This window comes from Ambystoma mexicanum, chromosome 13, assembly GCF_040938575.1.
Source record: "Ambystoma mexicanum isolate Mex_15411 chromosome 13, UKY_AmexF1_1, whole genome shotgun sequence".
NCBI lineage: Eukaryota > Metazoa > Chordata > Amphibia > Caudata > Ambystomatidae > Ambystoma > Ambystoma mexicanum.
This window is the reverse complement of record NC_090938.1, coordinates 95,428,460-95,445,914: the sequence shown is the minus strand read 5'-3', so window position 1 is coordinate 95,445,914 and position 17,455 is coordinate 95,428,460.

Below are 17,455 nucleotides of genomic sequence, written 5' to 3'. Positions count from 1 at the left end.
ACACTCGAACTTTCGCACTCCCTCTCTCCCTCTCTCCCTCTTTCCCTCTCTCTCTCTCTCTCTCTCTCTCTCTCCCTCTCCTCCCTCCCTCCCTCCCTCCCTTTTCTTTCCTCCCACCCCACCGACCCGGGTGAGGCATTTCCTAAAAAGGGGTGCCGAAATGAAAACCAACAGCTCTCACTGAACCCTATCTCTAATCTCAGAGATGTGATCTAATTGGCCGAACAAAGCAATACAATGTTTGCCCGGTACTATAACCCACACGTAAATAACGTGTACATGCTTCACTAAACCATTACCAAGTTGGACTCATCTTGGGAGTGAGAGAGATGTTGATGGAAGTCTAGCAAATTAACCTGGAACGGAAGAGAGAGAGGTTGGAATAGGCCATGAGTTTCACATCCTGGCTCGGACTGCCTTATAGGGCAATAGGCCCATGGGCGAACCAAAAACACTCAATGCTGGTGTGGGCCAGTTTTCTGGGGTCAAAGTGGGCCAGTTTTTGGGGCAATTTGGGCCAGTTTGATGAGTTAATTCACTCTACGGCTAGTAGTTTTGATGAGTGTTGCTGAATGCACAATTTGCTTACACTTTATCAGAAAACTCCCCCTGGTTATTATTCAAACAGTGTCAACAAAAGGAATGAATAGCCATTTGCAGTGGTGGGACAGTTTCATTGGTGCCCGAGAAAATTATATGGCCCAGTCGGACCGTGGTCACATCTGTCAAAGGAAAAGTGAGGGAGCTTTGTTCCTGGTAGATCGGGTTAGGTGTCATCCTCACAAGAGTTCTGAAAAAGGGCCAGGAAAGCGAGCCAGGTGAACAGGCAAACAGGTTCACCCTTCGCTCTGCGCTCTTTAGAACTACTGGTCTCCTAGCTCACGTTCTGGAGCGAGCCGGTGACACCAATCTACTGGTACTCTGCAATGAACTCTGCTACATGGTGATCGCCCGGTTTCTCAAAAGGCCAATTCCCGAGAGGCCAACATTCCCGAACAGTGGCCCGACAGGATGTGCAGATGCCTCTGGGAGACTCAGAACAGGAAGTGGTGGTAGTGGGCTAAAAGGCAAGGAGCGGCCGGTGTGTGGGGTAAGGTTGTGAGTGGGGTTAAGCTGGGCAGAGGGCAGTAAGGCGTGGGGGCGTGGCTGAAGTGAATGGAAGTACAGGTTTTGCGTGATCCCACGCATGAGAGGTGGGAGTTGGGTGTGGGCAATTGGATACTGAGCCTTCAGGGATTGCAGGGGTGTCCCCCGCATCATAGAAGGGGGCACGGAGCACGCCGGGCCAAGCAAAGTGTTTTCCTACAGTGCCGAAAAGGAAGTCGGGATATGAGATGGCGTCTCGGCCTCTCCTTCCGGAAGATGACACTGGGTCTTAAAGAGGGCTGAAGAATGGCCGTAGCATGGTAATAGGGAAGCAACACTCTCCCATGTCTGGCGTCCTCCAATCACATGGTTTGCAAGCACCAATCTGCTTATCTCTGGCCATGATGAATTATGGCTTTCATGCCCTACCTTGAGGGCGGGCATGGCCTTTAACAGCCTGCCAGCCCGAGCTCAGGCAGGTGTGCGCTCGGGCTGTGGGCCGTTAAAGGCCATGTCCGCCCTCCTGCCAGGGCATGAAAGCCATTCGCACCCCAGGTTTTGTCCGGGTGCAAATGGCTTTCACAATTTTTCATGATCTCCAGAATAAAAATGAAAAGAAAAAAAAGATGGCCACCGCCATTTGGAAAAAGGACAAAGTCCCTTTTTCATTTCTGTGGCGACCAACCAGGAGGGGCGCCAGGACTGGAGCGCAATGCTCTGGTCACACAGGTAAGCGGAGGGGGAGGAGAGGGGAATCGGGTCATTTTGGGGAAGAGGGCAACAGGGAGAGGCTCCCTGTTGCCTCCCGCACTGAAAGAACATTTTTAAAAAAGGCACCACCTGAGGAAGGGACTCAGGTGGGTGGGACAGTGGGCAGGGATCGTGTATTCTTGCCCGCAGTTCCGGCCACCTGATTGGCTGAGTGCCATTCCCCAGCAGGGTCGGACTGGGACAAGAAATAGGCCCGGACACCCAAGAAAAACTGCCCCACCCCTTGCCTCAAAAAAGTGGCCCATCCCTCGCCTCACGACCCTTGACCTCTGATGACATCACCGGAATTGATGTCATTTGACCCCACCCAAAAGCTCTTTTTTATAGAACAATTATGCACACAATATCACCAAGCCTGTGTTGGTGCTCATTTATCGACCTCAGAAGGATGAGGCTGAGATGGCATTGCTGGGATTCGAACCTGGAGATCACACACACATCGCAGCAGCGAGCACTCAACCCACTGAGCTATCTTATCGGCTATAGTAAAATGAGCAATTATTTTGTAGTGGATACCATTAAACTAGTAACTGAGATTTAACAGCAAACCAGTTAAGTTCATCTGCGGGTCTGGTGCAAAGTTTGCCGCATGCTGCAGCAGCATGTGAACGATGCATGCATCATAATTTATGACGCACACATCATGCATGCAAATCAATCTTCAAAGCAAGGAAACATGTGTCACTTTGCTTTGATGAATTGTGCCGTTGCGGAAGCTTTATTTTTGTTTCCAAAAAAAATAAAACGTTTTTTTCTTTCATACCGACCCATGCGTGGGCAGAACCCGGCCCTCAGGGACTACACTTGATTTCGGCCCGTCCACGGGCCGAGTGGCAGATGGGCCAATCCCACCCTGTTCCCCAGGTGTGAATGTGGGGTACATAGCCAGCAAGTGGCAGAAGGCGTTATCCAGGGACCATGTAGATAGGATGGCCTGGCTCCCCTCCTTCCTGAAGGGACAATGGATGACTTGTGAGAGGCGAGAAACCCTCTTCCAGGCCTAGGCCATCACTATGCGGATGGCCCTATTCTGCTGGTCTCCTGCACTGTGATGAATTGCGCTGTGAGGAAGCACAAGTCAGAAGGCATCAGGGCACATGCAGGGACCAGCGGGCTGGGGTGGCCTTGTCCTCTCCCCGCTGGTTGTTGAGTGAGTTTCAATAGGAGTTTAATGCCTTGTGCCTCCTCTCCCGGAAGCGCTCCTACATGTCCCTTTACTTGTTGGAATTAGTTGTGAATAAAGGGTACCCCTTGAGCCCCAGCTAAATCCTTAAGCTAAGCCGATGCAATATGCGACCCTTCCCCCCCACTGTGAGTTGGGCAAAGGCGCTATCTCCTCGCAATAAAAACGGGCATCAGGGTGGACACCCACATGTGCACTAAAGGCCCTAGGTCTGAATTACTGGAAGGCCTGGTCTTCACAGGAAAAGCTACAAGCTTGAGGTGGGCCCAAGTATAGTGTTGTTGTTTTTTTATGCATTCTGGGATTTGTAGTCCTCGAGTCATAGTGGGGGAAACGCAAGACAAGTCCCAGTATGTGTTGCCTTCTACAAGGCCTGAAAGGAGGACGCGCACACGGAGGGATTTCTCAACACGTCTTTATTTTACTTTCTCTAACAGTAACTGGCGCTTCTCCCGCCTTACCCAGAACTCCCTTCGTTCCCCAACTCCCCGTCACAAACTCTGCCTCTCCAACGGCGGGGGCTAAACAAGTTAACCCATGGGTGGCCGGCAACACCACCCCCGAACAATATGTCCAAACATCAACTCAACACTCTTCAACAAGCCTCATAGATTTCTTGATGGCTCGCCGTGGTCTCTCATCTTGGGCAACTGGCCCTAATATTTCCTTGAGTTCCTGCTTCATGGCTTGTCCCTCCGGGGTCTCCTACCGGAGGGGTCCACAGGTCGTCTCGCGGCTCTCGCAGTTCTGGGGAAACCAGTCTCTGAGGTAACTCCGCTCCCTCTCGCCTGACATAGTGTCTGAATTGTTGACAGTTCTTGGTGACAGCTCTGTTTTGATCTTCGGCCGTCACCATTGTACCTTTCACTGCGGTTACCCTCATGGGACTTGGGGCAAACCGCGGATCTGTCTTTCTGGCTGTTGGCTGTTGGACGAGAACTTCATCTCCTATGTGGAAATCTTTTGTCACTGCTTGGCGGCGAGCGTCAGTGTCTCATCTTGCTCTCTCTTTGGCTTCTGCATCCTTTTGGAGTATGTCCATGTCAGGCGGCTCATTGCTTGACGGGTTGCGTGGTATGCGGGTTCGCACTTCGTAGCGGAGCATTAGCTCTGCGAGTGTCTTGTTCGTAGCTTCATGGGGTGTGTTTTTATAGTCTCGTAGGAGTCAGCACAGTGCCTGGTGGGGATTGACTGCTTCGACTCTGGCCCTCTGTATCATCTTTTTAATTGACGGCATGAAGCGTTCTGCCATTCCGTTCGCTTGCGGGTGGCGAGGGGTTATCTTCATATGTCTGAACCCGAGATGCTTCGCCAGTGTCCCGAACTCGTGTCCACAGAACGGTGGTCCATGGTCAGATTTGACTGTTTTGGGGATTCCCCACTCGCTGAATACTTCCTCCAGTGCCGCTGCTACTTGGGGAAACGCTGTGGTGGTAACCAGTTTGACAATCGGGAATCTTGAATGTTCATCTATTAGAAGCAGGAGATAGTCACCCGCTTCCGTGGGCCCATAGAAGTCCATGGCTACCCGCTCCCACGGGCGATCGGGTATCTGCGTATGCTGTAGTGAGGCTTGGTTTTCAACTGGGGCTGTGCACTGGCAGGCATGACAGTTCTTCACCCATTCCTCTACCGCTGCATCTAAGAAAGGGAACCAGACATGGCACCTCAGCTTTTTTTTGGTGTTTTCGGCCCCTCTGTGCCCCACATGGGCCGTTCGGACAACCTCGCTCCTTAATGTGGCAGGGATGACATTCCTGCACCCTCTGAGAAGAATATTGTTGTCCTTGACAGCCAGTTCCTTGTGCACCCTCGCCAGCCTTTCGATCTCCTGTCTGCTCACCCCCGGGTGTGCCAGCATTGCCCTGTGATGGTCTTTCCACTTATTGGTCAATGTGAGGCTGATAGCGAGGGCTGTTGTAGGGTCAGCAGCTGATGCAGTGGCAATCGTCTTGAGGGATAAGGCCGGTGGTAACGAGTTGGATGCTACGTACTGCACATAGGCGACATCTCCTTTCCGGGTCAGTGGGGATCCGACTGGATGTCGCAACAGATAGTCAGCGGGGTTGAGGTCACCCCCGGGACGATGTATAATGTCATAGTTGTATTCCTGTAGACGGATGCCCCACCGCTCAATCCTTGGGGGCATCTTGGTGTGCGGGTTCCCGAACAACGACAGCAGCGCCTGGTGGTCAGTGATCAAGGTGAACCTTTTCCCAATGAGGAAGTTGTGAGGAAATGCTCACATGCCCATACCGCAGCCAAACTCTCCTTCTCCCCCTGGGAATACGCCAGTTCTGGGGTTGACAATGCCCTGCTTGCATAAGCAACCACGTTTCTTGGGTTGACATCTGAGCCACTGGTTTGGGCCAAGATGGCCCAAGGCCAACCGGGCTCGCGTCTACCATCACTTCTGTGTGCCACTAGGGGTTGAAGTACGCAAGGCGGTGGGCTTCCGTAAGGGCTTGCTTGATGCTGGTAAAAGCCTGGCGGCATGCGGGGGGCCACTCAAAAGTTGATTCTTTTTGCAGTGTTTTTCTCAGCGGGTCAGTGAGAGAGGCATAATGGGGTATGTACCTTGCACAGTATCCCGCCATGCCGAGGAAGGAGCGGACATCCGCGACCTGCTGTTGTTCGCTGAGGTTGGTGATTGTGTCGACTTTGTCGGGATCTGGCATCATCTCTTCACTGGAAAAGACATGCCCGAAGAACTTTAGTTTTGTCTTGCTGAATCGGCATTTGGTGATGTTGAGTGTGAGGCCCGCTTCCTGAAGCGCTGCACAGGTGGCGAGTAATGCTTTGTTGTGGGACGATCCAAAAACGAGGATATCATCACTGTAGTTCAGAGTGCCCCTTATGGGTCTTATTACCTAGCGTATGGCTTCCTGGAAAATCTCTGCGGCGGACGAGATACCAAAATTCAGTCTCCGGTATCTGAAGAGTCCGTCGTGCGTCACAAACTTTGTGATGGGCCGGGAGTCAGGATGTAGCTCCAGCTGATGGTAGCCTTGGATTAGGTCGAGCTTGGAGAACATCCGGGCCTTGTTTAGTTGCACAATCATGTCCTCAATGCACGGACCCAGATGCCTCTCACGTTGAATGGCAGTGTTTGCTACCCTCATGTCCACACACAACCAGATCTTGCCTCCTTCCTTGGGCACGACCACAAGAGGGGATATGGTGTTGGCCCCGTTGCTGGTTGGATGATACCATCGGAAAGCAGTTGTTGGAGTGCTTCTGACACTGCTGCTTGCAGGTGGAACCCCACTCTTATGGGATGTTGTGGCACTGGTCTCACCGAGGGGTCAATGTGGAGTCTGATGGGAGGGGCCTTGAGTTTTCCCAGCCCTGTGCATAGGTTGGGGAATTTTCTTGTGATGTCGCCTTTTGTGATGAGGTTCTGGGATTGGTAGCATGCTATAGTGCCAACAGAGTCCCTCGGATTCAGTCTGTTTGAGGTTGCGGTAATGGTGTCTCCCGCCTTCAAGTGTATCTCAATCAATCCTAGGCGGGATGCCGTATGATAGCTGAGTAGGCATCGGCTTCTGGCAAGTGAACGGATGATGTGTATTGTTGTGTCCACTTGCCGACCATTCAGGAGGAGACGTTGCGTGAAGCGTCCCACTGTCTGCAGGGGGTGGCAGCTCCCCATTGAAAAATTCTCGAGTGTGATGGTTCGAGCGTCAGCGGGTTTGGTATTTTAGCGTAGTCCTGCTCGCCCATAATATTAACAGTAGCGCCTGAGTCGACCATGAATTGGAATTGCCAGTTCCCCATTTTGATCGGGATTTTGGGAGCCTCCCTGGCCTCTTCATTGTCAAGTATGAGATGACGAACTCGTCCTGGTCGTACAGATCATATGGCGCGTTGTATGCTGCTTCCTGCTCGTCATGGTAAAATGTTTCAGGCCTATATTCTGTCGGTGGGTAATCATACTCATCCGTGAAGTGTCTGGTTTGGTCTGCCTGGTCTAGCTGTGGTGGGTACCGTTGTGCTTAGTACTCATCAATGGCTCTGACGTATCGCCTCTGCCCTTGCCCTTGTTGGTAGTTTCTGGGTTGATTATATTGTGGCGACGGCGAGCGTAGAGGCGTCCTGGCGGGCGCTTGGGGGCGCATTGGAGGAAATGGTATGCCTTCTCTGCATACAGAGTGAAAGTGTCCCTCTCTTCCGCAGTTTGTGCATCGTTGGGATAAAGCTGGGCATGACCCTGAGTGTGGAAAGGACATCCCACAGCGGTAGCATTGTCTCTGTTGGCGTGGAACCTGCGTAGCTTGTGCTCTGTATGGTTGTGACCCTCTGTCGCCTTGACGAGGGGGCTGTATGGCTGCGACAAGTTCATTGGTGTCTTGTTTGGGCTTGTTTGGGGTTGCCCGTGGATGAAGCTTGGGCATCAACCCTCTCATGTATGCGAGCAAGCTCACTGACTTCCGGGATGGTGAGGTTTTTTTTTAGTAGCTGTTTCTTGAGTGCAGGGGAAAGGCACCCTTCTATGACCCTTAACCTTATCGCTTCTTCTAGAGAGAACGGGTCGAACTGGCAATTTGGTCCCTTCACTCTTAAGCGGGTTATGAATTTGTCGACTGTCTCTTGTGGCAATTGGGTGCATTTGTTCAATAAATATCGCTCGTAGTCGCGGTTGACTTTGATGATGAGGAGCATGTCTAGGGCCCCAATCAGGTTTGTGAAGGTGTTTTGTTCAGCTGCGGGAATCGTTTTTACAACTGTCTTAATCTCCCCCCCCCACCATATTGAGGAAGATGTCTCTGATGTTGGGGGAGTTGCCGTCACCAGACCCACTCACATAGTGCTGGAAGTCTTCCATCCAGTCAGTCCATCTCGGCCCCTTTGTGGCTTGAGGCGCCATGGTGAATGGCGGGGGTAGCCGCAGCTGTATTGGCTTTGTCTCGCGGGCTGGTTGGGGGGATCCAGGATTGGACACAGGGTTGCTCATGTTGCTGGGCGGTGAGAGCCTGAGGGTGTACAATCAGCCCGTGTATGCAGTGATTCGCTGCCTCAAACTTGCTGGCCTGGAGTGGTGGTCACGCCGCGGACGTTCACACACGCTGGTGCAGGCCTAGCAGGCAGGTGAGCGTGCACTTGCACCCACTTGAGAGTCCGGTGACAGGAATGGGCGAAAGGGCCCCAGATGCTGTGAGGAGGAGGCTTCCACTCGGCTTCGATGGGCCCCTGTGGAGGAGGAGAAGAGGGCTGGCACGTGCAGCCGGAGGGCGTGGGTGGGATCACCGGCACGCATCGCCTGAGAGGACCTGGCGGACTGCCAGGACCAAATGCGAACTTCCCAGTGCTCGCGCAGCTGTCTGGCACGCCGCACCAGGCGTGACGATGGAGGAGGAGAGGAGCTCGGCGTGTGGGCAGACGCCCAAGCGTACGCGGCGGATTGCTGTTACTCGTACTGGAGGAGGAGGAGTAGGAGGAAACTCGGCGGGTCATCCGAGCGAGGATGTGGCGGATTTCCAAAGGAGGACTCCACTGTGCGCACGGACAGCCTTCGTCAACAGTGTTGCCTTCTACAAGGCCTGAAAGAAGGGCACGCACACGGAGGGATTTCTCAACACGTCTTTATTTTACTTTCTCTAACAGTAACTGGCGCTTCTTCCGCCTTATACAGAACTCCCTTCGATCCCCAACTCCCCGTCACAAACTCCGCCTCTCCAACGACGGGGGCTAAACAAGTTAACCCATGGGTGGCCGGCAACAGTATGGAAAGGTAAACAACAGAACTGGACTATTATCTCTCGAATGGATCGGGGCATGTTGGCATGTATGCATCATGGTCGTTTTCTCGTTTTCATGGACTGAGTGCCATTTAAATGTGTTATTTATGATGTATTCTTCTTTGGGGGGGTTGTATGGAATGTTCTATACCACTTTACACCCACATTCAACATGCCGGCTGCCTTCGTGGACAGTGTCATGGTGTAAGTTTAAGCATCATGTTGATTGGTCTCCCTGATTGTCTGATCAGCCAATGGGTTTTTTCCTATGGCAGGCGATCCGGCTGCGTGCTCTCCGATTGGTGGGCAAGGGCTGCTGATCCGGTCCAGTTTCCTTTTACTCTAAAGTTATGCTTTGGTTCCCTTGCCTGCCAAAACTAGCAACACTTATATTTATTAATATGACAAAACAACATAGCATATCCAAACGCCAGAGTAAGGAGAAGTGTTTCAAGCACACGACAGAGATGAAGTCTATATTGTGGGCTCCCCACGGTTCACCGGGGTGGGCCAGTCCAGACGTCGGGACCTCCCGAAGTGGCTCCAGGAGCTGCGCTCATGCAGCTCGATATGTGCAGGGATCACCCTGCACAGTCCGGTTCACCGGACTACCAACACGTGCTGGGGGCACCCAGCACAATGGAGGCACGGACCTGGGGTCACCCAGGCTGCACCACACCAAGTAGGCCACGTTTATGTGGCAAACCCCGGCCCCCAAGAACACACACAGACACAAGTTGCCGCTTCCAGGGTCTCTGCTGCTCTGGCCCCTGCGTGCCAGCAGAGCCTCCTTTATTGCAGAGGCGTCAGGACGAGGTCATGACACTCTCTGCCAAAAGAACTAGACCAGCACACAACATCCCTCCTTTATTATAACCAAACAAATTTCACCCCACTACAAACAGAACCGTCTACTGGGTCGCATGTGGTGCATTCTAGTCCGTGCACCCACAGTGCCCCTACATCATCACAGCACACATCAGGTGCATTCCAGTCCGAGCACCAACTAATAGCTACTAAAACTTCAACGTTTAACACTGCAAGCAATTGGGCGTGTTCCATCACCGAGGCCTGCACCTCTGCCAGTTCCTGGGCCCAGCCGAGCTCCAGTATTCCGTCAAGGGTAAGCGTCGGGTCCCTCAGGACTTGTTTGCGTAGCTTCGAGGAGCTGCAGCCATAAATGATCTGCGCTCTGATCTCATCCCCCTCGAAGTTTCCCAGGTCGCAAGACAGTGCAATGCCATGCAGCTTCCCATGGAACGCATCAAGGCTCTCCCCTTCCTCCTGCTTCGCACACCTCATCCGGAATCGTTCGTAGTCCCTGTTGGCCATGGGACGAAAATGTCTAGTGATAAAGTTGTTGACAGCGAGAGCATTCTTGAGTTCTAATCCCGATTTTCCCACTTGTGTTTTTTTGATCCTCCTCTGCAAATCATTCCCTCTGGACCTAAAAACACTGCCAAAATTGGAAACACTGCTAAAGCAAAAAAGATAGCTCTGCGGGCTGAGCTCTCACTGCTGTGAACTGTGTGTGATCTGCAGGTCACAGGTTCGAATTCTGACATGGCTAGCTCAGCCTTTCATCCTTCCGAAGTTGATAAAAATGAGTACCAACTCTGGTTGGGTGATTTTGTATGTATATATGTTCTATGTAAAACGTTTAGTTGTGAGATATATATATATATATATATATATAACATTTAATTATCATTAAGTGCTAACAAGCAGGCTGTCCACTAGAATAAAGCAGAATATTAAATGATATGCATTGGCTAGCCAAACCGATTATTTCGATCTAGAATGATCAGCATGCAATGTAGGTTCCCGCACCAAAAACGTTTCTAGCTGGACATACGTTTAATAAAAAAAAAACGCGTAATAATTCTTACAGCGCATTAGACTACGAAGCTTATGAAATAAAATGAGACCACCGATGGAATGTAATAATACAAATATAGGACACTACTGCCCCCAGGTGGTAGCTTTTAGTAAGATATATTCAGCTCTCAGATTTTTCGTGCACTTAGCTTTTCGTTTTTTCAATGAGGAAATATAAAAGGCTGGTGTCGCAAACTTTTTATTTGGTGCAAGTGATGGGGCAAGTTAAGGGATCTTATCGCTTGTGCGCGCAAATAAGAGGGCGTTTCTGCACATTTCAACACGTAAAGTCAATTCACCAATAGGGCGCACATTGCATTGCATAGGAAACAATGACATTCCGCTTAGAACAGATGCAGGGATGTACAGCCTATGAACACTGCTGTCACTTGGCTTTTCTCCTCCTGTTTGAGGGATAGTTTAAATTTTATTTTTTTTACATTTCGCAATGACAGCTCTTTTAAGGTCTGCCACTGTGAAATGCACTCACAGCACTCAGGTATTATTATTATTATATTTATTGAGCGCGGACCTAGCTCCAAGAAGCATCGCAGTGCCTTACAGATGCATAATAGAGCGCTTTTCAATGGTAACAACAGAACAGATATATTTTTTATGTTTTATTTTATTGGGCATTTATACAGCGCCTATACACTTAACAAGCGTTTCAAAGCACTCCAACGCAGGGAGGGTGAGAACAAAGATTAACATTCTTAATAGGCAATGGTATATTCGAAAGGGCAAGTGTGATGCGTTTAGTGGTACAACATAGGGCAGAAGGAATACAAACTGTTACAACATATGACAAAAATATTGCATGTACATGACGGTCTTTACAATAATGCAGGAGTTATTCATGAAGAAAGGAGCGAGGGGAGGAGAGGGAGTAGGGGAAAATGAACAGAGCAAAATAAGTGCAAGAGACACATAGAAGGGGAGGAGGGGGTCAGGCACATTAAACACAAGAAACCAAAAGTGGCAGCAGATGAAAACCCCCTAAAATCGACCTTTAAGCAAGGCACACCCAACACAGGAAACCAAAAGTGGCTGCATATGTAAATTCAGGGGTAATAAAATTAGGTGAGCTGCCAACTCACAAGTAAGTCTGCATGTGTGCCTTGAGTTCTGGTGTGCCATGCGTGAGGAGCCACATTCAGCCCCCAAGTCCAGATGATTTCAAAGGATGTTCTGAGGCGGAGGATGAAAATGGGGATTGTTGGGCATCCAGTCCAGCCAGGCCCGGCCAGGAGCCTTAGAGTGGGGCCTTAGAGAGGGGGGCCGGCGTTCGCCTGCCGGCTTCAGGATTGGCTGCTTTAGATGGAACACAAGTCAATGAAGCAGCAGCATCAGGCTGCTTCGGGTAGTGCTCAGAGGGACAATCTTCAGGCGGCCATGCTTGAAGAAGGTCAAATAATATGAAATATGGGCAAACATGAGCACAGAAATGTCCCTGAAGCGCGCTCATGTTGATCAAAGGACGGGAGAAGATCAGAGTGATTTATGGCAGTGAGCGCTGCTATTGGCAATCTAAAAAGCGCCCTGTGAGCATCGAGGTCCAAACAGGGCCTACCTGTTGAAGATAGAGGGCTGCAGACCCTAGAGCAAAGCAGAGCCTTATGGTGTTGAAGGAGGCTCTGAGAGGCCCCCAATTGTTGCATTGTTCGGCTTCTCTCTAGAGTCAAGGAGGAAGTGAGGGATAAGGCACAGACAGGAGCCTTAGGAGTTGGGTCCTGGAGAGGGGGGCCGGCGTTCGCCTGCCAACTTCAGGATTGGCAGCTTTAGGTGGATCACAGGCCAATCACGCAGCAGCATCAGGCTACTTCAGGTAGTGCTCAGTGGGGACAATCTTCGGGCAGCCATGTTTCAAGAAGGCCAAATAACATGAAAGAGGGTCAGACATGAGCACAGAAATGCCCCTGATGCGCGCGCACGTTGATCAAAGGATGGGGGAAGAACAGAGGGATTTGTGGCAGTGAGCGCTGCTATTTGCAATCAAAAAAGCACACAGCGAGCATCGAGTTCCAAACAGAGCCTATCTGTTGAAGATCGATGGCTGCAGACCCCAGAACAAAGCAGAGCTTTATGGTGTTTGAGGAGGCTTTGAGAGGCCCCCAGTTGTTGCACCGTTCAGCTTCTGTGCAGAGTCAAGGAGGAAGTGGGAGTAGGATACAGAGGTGGACAGAGGAGGGGTACAGCTGTACTGGGTGGCGGGAAGGAGAGGGGTGGACAGTGTCTAGCGAGTCAGGTGGCGCGTTGGGTGACGTGATGGCCTAGGTGTTGAGCAGGAGAGACCCCTTGAATGGGTGGGTGCACGAAGGCTGCCCAATGTTAGTGTCAGTACTGCGCCCTACACTAATGTGTGCAAGGGAGTCCGACAGCTCATCTTTTGCACTGCCTCCAAAAAATGCATAGCTGACCTTTGAGAATAAGGTGACCTGAGCATTTCTTTAAGTGATGCCAGAGAAAAAAGTGTATCCTTTGCACCCTTTATACTTGTGCCACTTTATGAGAATCTGGCCAATAGGGCTCCGTGTGAATTTCTGTAAAAGACTGAAGAGCCGTTGCTGCGCTCAACAGAATTGCACCAAAAACATCAATGCGCCAGCTCCAAAGCAAGGAGTTACAGTCAGGTGCGAGTTGTATGTTAATGTTAAAGGTATTTATATAGCGCACCGTCACCAACGGAATTGGTCCCCAGGTGCTCAGGTGGATCTGCACACAAAGAGGTGGGGGTGGGTTAGTGGGTGAAGAGGGCATAGGAAAGTGAGAAGGTGGTGTCCTGTTGGCAGCTTCACTTCGGTTTACACCGTGCGATGAGCTTGGGTGTGAATATCCGATCGATGCGAGTCCTTGTGTGCTGTTGGTGCGATTTACGTGTTGATTGTTTGTTGTTGCGGTCTGGTGTAGTGCGTGCGGTTTGCTGTGCGAGAAGTGATTAGGTGGGCTTTTGTTTGAGTTAAGTATGCAGAAATTTGAGCTTTTGGGTTAGTGGGTTATATGTCTCTTAATCCTTGTAATTCTTGTTCCATGTATCCGGTTGTCATACGGGTAGTTATATTTGTTCTCTTTCTTGTGCGTCATTGGCGATATCTCCCTGAAAAACAAAGAGGGAATCAACAAGAAACCAATCCCAGCCGGCCCTGCCAGTGCACAGCGAAGCCTTGTTTGGCCCTCTCCGCACTCATCAATATAAATTTACAGTTTAATCAACGCGCGTCCCTTTTACGTAGCGAATCAATACACTCTCATTGGGTGGAAAATGAGATAAATTGCAGGCTTAATGAAACTGGCCTGCAGTTATTAATCGCAGCCCTGGAGACTACGCGAACGGGCTGTCATCTGATTGGCATAATGACGCAAAGATTAAATATTTCACCTAATTTCACCCAGTTTATAGAGCTGCGTCCTCACTCTGCGAGTTTCTATTTTTCTATATATTTATTTAAGACATTTTCTAAAGTGCTCAACCAAGATGGGGCGCCACAAGGGAAGAGGTAAGAAGTAAGCGCCTTCCTTGGGTTGCATATACTGAACTACTGTAGCCTGTTTGCAGTTACTGTGAGATGGTAGCGCAGTCCAGGCTTCAGGCTGGCACAATGGAGTAGTCAGAAGCCAAATGCCGGTCTATTTTTTGTTGCATCCACTGGTCAAAACCTACTTGGAGCAGGTGGGGCTTGAGACCTCTATTGAATTATTATAGCCTAGAGAGTGGTACAAAACTGAATACAAAAGACTAGACACAGTTCAGTGGCCTGGCCACTAAATAAAACAGTTCTGTGCAGCTATGGATAACACACCCGAGAATCCAACAAAGTAGCATCTAATTATTTTGTTCTCAGGGTCCAGCTATGTTAGTTTTATGAGCATACTTTTTGGGGTATCTGCACAACTGAGTTAAAACGATGCAAGTATAGCAATAACCCTCACGTTGGTGGGTAATACAGGTCTGTAACAGCCAGCCATCCTGAGCCTAGGTAGTCCCGAGTGAAACAAGGGTGATGGCAAGGGCTCAGGGCTGCTACCAGCCCTGTATGCTCACTGATAAGGGGGTGACGGCTGGCTGTAACGAGATTGCTAAGAGTTGAATTTTCTTTTTTTAATTGGGCTGCACACATCCTCTGCATGCTCATGATGGTGATATTTATGCAGCAACAAAGAATGCAGGGAATTCCAATCAAAAGCGCCACACCAATATTCCTTTTATGTTCATTAGCACCCTGGGTAGGGCCGTAAACCAATGAAAATGCTCGGAACACCGGCTGTATTAACCAAGGAAAGGCCGCCCTCTAGGCATTTTCCTTGGCTTCCCTTCTCTGCTCCACCGTCACCACTTTGCACCCGTGTACTTTCCTACACTGGTGCAAATGGTGGAAATTGGAACTTACCTTTGCTTCACGGTCCTGCACCGCGCAGTGGTGCTGTCAGTAGGAGTCTGTTTTGATGTTGATGACAGCACAAACATAAACATGGAAAACAGACTTCTGCTGACAACAGCACTGTAGGGCACTGGGCCATGAAACAAAGGTACATGTATTCATATTTTTTTGGGTAAAACAAAACACTGATATGCCCCTCGATGGCGTGCCGACCCTTTCGGTAACAGCACTGCCACCCTCATTAAGGGACCCTCGCTGCGCTCAAGCCCTTAACTTGGGCGACGGCCCATTGCCTACAGCGTCGGCCGCTACCTCGGGGCATATCGCCTCAATCTAGTCCTGTCTGTGATTCATATAGAACCACATAGATTCCCTCACCCATTAGCAATAGATAAGCCAAGAACCAGGCCAGCGTATAGAAATAATATATATCTATTAATCACTCAAATTAATATTTACACATCACACGATACAGCACGTTCTCTTTGGCCCAAAACAAAGCTTCAATACCAAGAACTAACTTTTTGGGAATCAACATTGAGAGCAAATCGAAGATTACCCACAAGTGTGTCTTCCCTTTTGGGTCTCATGTAAATAAAACACAGGTCAAATCAACAGTTCAATCCTTCTATCACAAACGGAAAAAAAAAACCTTAATGCCAACAATGATGCAGCACCATAAAACATGACAAGATCATACGTTTGGCAATCCTTTCCATAGGGTTTAATTTAAATCACATGTTGCACTTTGCAATGGTAAAATACATTTTTGACAGGCGCAGCACTTTATTCAATCTCCCTGCGCACTTGGCAATGCTTTACAGTATTGGAGCACAACAGACTTTTAATAACCAACACCTTTTATACATATATAAAACCCTTCATCCTTCAACACCATGCCGTGAAGAATCTCGCTTCTACCAGGAGTCACTTTCCAACTCTCACTAGAGAGTTTGCTTTTCAATCAGGGACTTCAATTTATTTAATTTTGGCACGGCACTGTTTTGCCCCAGCACAAAAACCAGATATTCAGTTTACACCCCACACGCCAGGGTCTGAGGAATGGTGAACAGTTAGGAATTTTGTTCTTAGGCACCCCTTACTTTGCGGAATTTTGGGGTTGGTAAAACGAAATAAGCGTGCCCAATTACTTTAACAGACTATAGTTGTATCCACACTAAAAGCAATGTTGTTTCAACAAAATCACCCATGTCCATTGGCTATAGAGGAATTCATTAAATTATTACTTGGTAAGAAAATGCTATGGATCTACTTTGCGGCCCACCCAATCATTAAAAGGAAGATATTAAATCAAAAAAGATCCCCACAAGACTTTATCTGATTGGACAGTTTATTGCGTAGACTCTCTCTGGGTTTAGTGCTCAGGAAAAGACACCACCTCAGGGCTCCTGGATCATCTCATAGGGAAAGGGGAAAGGACAGGGATCTGGTCAGATGCCTCAGTCACGAGTAGCCTCCAAGATCATTCCCCTTAATTTTCTTCTCCCTGTATGAATCCCAGATTTTGTCTTTCCCTTGTTTTCTCCAAGATTCTGGCTGCTCAGAAATTTAATTCAAGGGGGGAATAAAGTGTCATGGTGTAAATTCAAAGTACAATTTCTAACATTTTTACAGCATTTTTTAGAGTTCTGTGTGTTTTATTCTCGTTATCCAGGTTCTCAAAGCGCTCTATGCAACGTGGGTTGTGTCGCTACACTAAACAAGATGAGCATACAATGAGGGGTCTGCAGCATTTGGCTCTCTCGATGTTTTGGACTACAATTACCATGGTTCTAGCTGGAAAACTTAATTATGAGGGGTCATGGAAGTCGCGGTCCTAAACATCTGGATAGCCATAGGTTGCGACCCCAGAGAAGTATGGAGGGCGCAAACATAATTAATGGTACACGTAAGGTAAGCATCTAACATCTTCCCCGTAGTAGCTCCACAGTTCTGGAATTCTCTCCCAGCCATATCAGAAACGAACCCTCCCACCAACGAGTCAAGAAACTAATCAAGACCTGGCTCTTCGACCAATTCAACTAGACCCCCACTAGTTCTATCTGCGTCTAGCGCGGGCTAATCTCCCCTGCGGCTTCCTCATTATCTGTAACTATGATCATACCTGTTTGAAATGCACATAAATCCTGTAACATTTCTTGTAGCCATTTTCATAACCATTTGTTCATGTACTTCCATTGTGTAAACATGTACTGTAACCAACTGAGCCCTAATGTAACCTACGCCGTGGTACCTCCGGGTTTGGGCCTAGAACAAGTGACATAAATAAAAAAATAAATGGTGAAAAATCCCCTCCCGAGAACAGATGTAGAATATTAGTTGTGTAGGAAGTAGCCCACCCAGGAGGATGTGACTCATGGTGGATCATTCTAATCTCACCCATAAAGGGAGCAGAGCCCGGA